The sequence below is a fragment of the Pteropus vampyrus genome, unplaced genomic scaffold, assembly GCF_000151845.1.
Source record: "Pteropus vampyrus isolate Shadow unplaced genomic scaffold, Pvam_2.0 Scaffold254, whole genome shotgun sequence".
NCBI lineage: Eukaryota > Metazoa > Chordata > Mammalia > Chiroptera > Pteropodidae > Pteropus > Pteropus vampyrus.
In genome coordinates, this window is record NW_011889035.1 from 2,187,480 (window position 1) to 2,192,663 (window position 5,184).

The following is a 5,184-nucleotide window of genomic DNA, read 5'->3' on the forward strand; positions in this document are numbered from 1 at the left end:
GGCCTTTCCTAATCACCCTGTTAGGAACAGCACATTCCATTTTTTATTGCCCTCACTCTGCTTTATTTTTCTTACCAATATCACCACCACTACCACCATCAACACACACACACACACACACACACACACACACACACGCGCGCGCGCGCGAGCACGCACACACACAATTTATTCCTTTGTCATTTGTCTCCCCTGACTACAATGCATACTCCTTGAAGGCAGGCATTTTACTTGTTTTGTTCTCAGCTTTACCACTAACTTCTAATCCAATGTCTGGCTCAGTACAGATCTGTCGAATAAATGAATATTCATCTTATAGTACAATTATCTCCTTAGGGTAGATTTCTAGGAGTGAGATTATTGACTATCAGGTTCTGAATTTTAAAGATAAATTTGATGCATTCGACCAATTTATATTCCCATCAACAGCATACCATGACAGTGACAGTGATCCAGGGCTCGCCAAAAGGGATTTTGTCAATACTTCTCATCTTCAGTAATCTCATAGGCAAAATATTTTCTTTTCATTTGTATTTTGGGATTATTTTCATGTTTATATATAGATTATTGACTCTTTGTACATGCAGTGTTTGTGCAAATCCCTAGATTATGTTCTTTGTCTACTTTTATATTTGATTATTTCCCTTATCAATTTGATTTGTTTATTGTGTATTAAATCTTTCTTAAGTTGATATTTTTTTTCAGTTTTCCATTTGTCTTTCAACTTTGTTTTTTATGCTTTTGCCAAAAAGAAGTTAACAATATGTTATGCAATCAAATTTATTCATTTTCCCTGGTGATTTTTTATTTCTCCAATAAAACTATAGCTATGTGAATGAATATTTGAATATTTAGCTTGCTCAGGCCTTCTTGGAAACATTTACTAAGTATGTTCTTTTCTTGTAGACAAATTTCCCACTAAAGTATTATATCATGACTCAGGTAAAAGGAGGTGGCATAGCACCACCGGGCTGATCAAACACATAGTTCCAGTAATCTGGGAGGTAGGAATGCTATACCACACCAAGATGCCATGAAACCAGTTCACAGAAGGGTGCGCTGACACACTATTAAACATCTGTGCATAAAGCGGGTGTCAGAGAGAGAGAGAACAAGGTTGTTCCAGACCAAAGTCAAGTGTCTTGGGTACAACTTCTGAAACTTAAATGGAAGCTGTGCACTTGCATTGTTCTGCTCCAAGGAGAGACGTGCAAATGAACATAACTACACAGTTTCAGAGAATAGGAAAGGTTTACCTCAACAGATTTCCCAGGTTGCAGAACCGTGTAATCACCAGCTATACTTCTTCCTCTGTCAGCTGTATTTGCTGACATACATCTCATTACAAAGTGGTGCTATACTTATACCTTGAGGTAGGTAACTTCCTCCCATCTACCCTCACCCCATGTGCATCAAGCACTAAAGATGTCCTCAGGTGCAGGAACAACACTTTATAGTCCCAATATAAATTATGAGTTAGCTCAAATTAATATAAGTGAGGATAACGCTTCCCATCCATTGTGCCACAGATGTGTGAAGGTTTGCTGAGATGTCGATTCCTCTCAGGCCCTCAGAACTGCTGGTACTGGGCCTGGGTGGCCTGAATCCTCAATCCTTACTCCTCAAAATGCCCTCCGTGGACTAGTAGCATGGGCATCTTCTGGGAGCTTGTTGGAAGCCCAGAATTTCAAGCCTTATCTCAGAATCTGCATTTTCACAAGATGCGCATTGAGTCTTCAGAAGCTATGCCTGAAACAATCGACTCTGGTCTTGAACAACTCCATCCTTTTATCCCACTGTGATGCATAAATATTATCATTCTTTATTTGTTCCTTGATCATGAAAACGTTTGGAGAGCACCGACTCTTCTAATCAGAGCTAGGAAGAACGTCAAATAATGTTTTTGCTGCTGTTGTTTTTTCACAGTTCTGGAAAAGTACTTGATTTTGTTGGCATTGTACCATCTCTGATTGTTCATGTATAATATATGACTTGCTTCTTTCCAACAAGACTGTAGGAACTTGAAAGAAAAGGACTATTTCATCATATAACATTTCCCCTATAATTTTTTAGTACCATAAAAGTGTTTTGCAAATTTTGCATAGGAATCACTGGGTGGGTGGATGTATTTTGTTAAATGCAGATTATTGTTCAGTAGCTCTGAGAGTCTGCATTTTGAGCAAGCTCTCAGGTGATGCTGATACTGCTGCCCTGTGGACCACACCTTGAGGAGAGTCATTTGACTCTCACAACAACTTTATGAAGTAGGTGGGTTAGATGTTATCCTCATTTTACAGATGAGGCATTTGAGGAGAAGGGAGTTAATGTACCACGTCCAAGATTCTATAGCTATTAAGTGATGTAATTAGACCCCTTATGTTGTTCGCCTCTTATAACCCTTTTTCCTTCTTACAGTAAAGGACAGAAAAGCAAGTGAGACTGGCTCTACAATGAATTGCTAGAGCAGTTTAGGGGGCTTTTTAAAGATCAAACTTTAAGACCAAAGTTTTCTCTTTCTTTTATTGATGGCCATGACTCAGGGAGTACACTTCTGACATCCGGCATCATAGTGTCAGTCTGTCTGGTCTGCCATAACAAAAGTTCATAAGCTGGGTGGTTTATAAACAACAAAACTGATTTCTCACAGTATGGAGGCTGAGAAGTCCAGATCAAGGCACCGACAGATTCGGTATCTTGGTTCACAGCCGGCATCTTCTGGCTGTGTTCTCACAGGGGCTCTCTGGAGCTCTCTGGGGCCTCTTTTATAAGGACACTAATCTCATTCATGAGGACTCCACCTTTATGACCCAATCGCCTCCCAAGGCCTCACTTTCAAATACCGTCACCCTGGGGATTAGGATTTCAAGGTATGGATTTGGGGGAAGACAAATATTTAGTCTAGAGCACTGATGAATAAATAAATAAATATTCATCATATTTAGTCTAGAGCACTGCAAAATAAATTTCATGCGAGACACTTATTACTTTAGATCCAGTGGTTCTCAATTCTGGCTCACTTGCTGCACTTAAAAAACAGATTCCTGGGCTCTACCATAAAGATACTGAATCAGAATTTTTGGAGATGGGAACCAAGCCATATGCATTTTTCAAAGCACTACAGGTGATTATAATGGATGATAAAGATTTTTTGAAAATTACCTCTCTTTTTATTTTTCCGTCCTTGCCTAGTCAATCCCATAATGGAATAGCTAACATTTACTCAGAATTTACTATGTATTTGGCAATTACTCAAAGTGTGGATAGGGGACCAGCAACATTGGCTTTACCAAGGAGCTTGCTAGAAAAAGCCAGAATCTCAGGCTCTAACTCATACCCACTGAATCAGAATTTGCATTTTAATAAGACTTCAAGGTGATTCGTATGCACTTGGAGTTTGAGAAACACTGATCTACTTGAAAAAGCTCATTTTATTTTATCTTGCCAACACAATATGTGGGCATTAAGGTCTAGGGAAGTTAAGTAAATTGCCTAAGGTCACGTGGCTAATAAGAATTCAAACAAGGTCCCATCTGGCTCTAGAACCCTTGCTCTTAACAGATATACTAGTAATTCTCATGATATTGCATACAGATTTTCCTAGGGAGCTAATTAAAAATATCGATTCCTGTGCTTCCTTCCCTGAAATTCTGTACCAACCAATCTGGGGCAGGGCTTAGAAATCAGCATTTGAACATACCCATCCCAGGGATTTTGAGGCAGGTGGTCATGGTCACAGAACACAATCTGCAAAGTACTGCATTTTATTATACTTTCTGAATGTACTTTTAGGAGAACTACCCTGTGTTTCCAGAGCACTTCAAAGTGAAGTTATAGCTGATAGTAATAAAGATTTTTCCAACGTTAGGTGGAACCAGAGCCCCTGGAAACCTGTGGAACCCACCCCAACTTTGGGGAGAGAGCGTAAAGGAGCCCCCCTACAGCTGAACAGGTGTACCGAAGCAAAGGTTTAATTGAGTACCAGGCAGACACTGAGGACAGGTAAGGGAAAGATTGGGATATATTTAAGAACAAAACCAAAAGCTTGTTATTTTTAGTCTACAAAATGGAACACAGGCCGGGATGTTGGCTTCTTTTTAAAATTTTTATTATGATTTCATGTATAATTTAAATCACTGGATGGCTATAACTCCTGCTAATAAATTGTGTATACCTTCAACATAGTAAAAATCAGCCAGCATGGCAGAATCATTCTATTCATTGCTGAACTCATTGGAACATAGCTGACTTAAAGAACTATGAATAGTAACTAGCCACAAAGGTGAGGAAACTCTCCTCTTTAATTTTGATAGAATACATTTTTTAATATGGATAGATAGACGATGATGATGATGATGATGATAGATAGATAGATAGATAGATAGATAGATAGATAGATAGATAGATAGATAGATGCAACACCCCTAAAGAGCTCAGAGTGTGATACACACACATTCACATTCCCTCTTTGAGAGAACTAAGGGAAAGAAGGGGAAACAATAAGTAGTAGTAAATTATTTTGTAAGACTCACCATTTTGAGTCCATTCATTCGTTGTTTTATTTAACAGCCTGTATTAAACATTTATTATACTCTGAGCCATTCGGTTGCTACTTGAGTCTATTGTAGCCTTTATCTTCAAGATAACAGGGTCTCCTGGAGGTGTAGGAAGAAGGTAGGAGGAAAAACATAGAAATACTCAGTTTTAATGCATTTACTTAAGGAAATGCCTCCCCAAAATATTTCTCTCTGGAATTTATCTGTTATTAATAAGGAGGAAGTCTGAGTCTTGAAAAATGTGACAACAGTGAGCAGTCCCTGTTTTGCGGAAGCCTTTGTACTCAGTGTCAGACATACCTCACAGCAAGCGGTAGGCTCTGAGTAGTTATCCCAGTCTCTCAGGCAAGGAGAGGAAGAAGCCCTTGGAGGGTAGAAATGTTCCTAAGGTCACAGCTATGTTTGTCAGACCCTGGAGCAGCAGTCTTTTGAGTGTGCCACCATATTTTCATGGTTGAGAAGGTGAATAAAGAGAAAAAAGGAAAATCCGTACCTGAAGAAAATTTGACATAAAAAGTAACATCTCTAATGATTACTGCTGGGTTTTTAGAAATTCGATTCTGTAGTATTGGATAGTTTGGTAATTTCTAGACAAGTAGATGGACTGAACAGGGACAACTGGCTCTTTCCT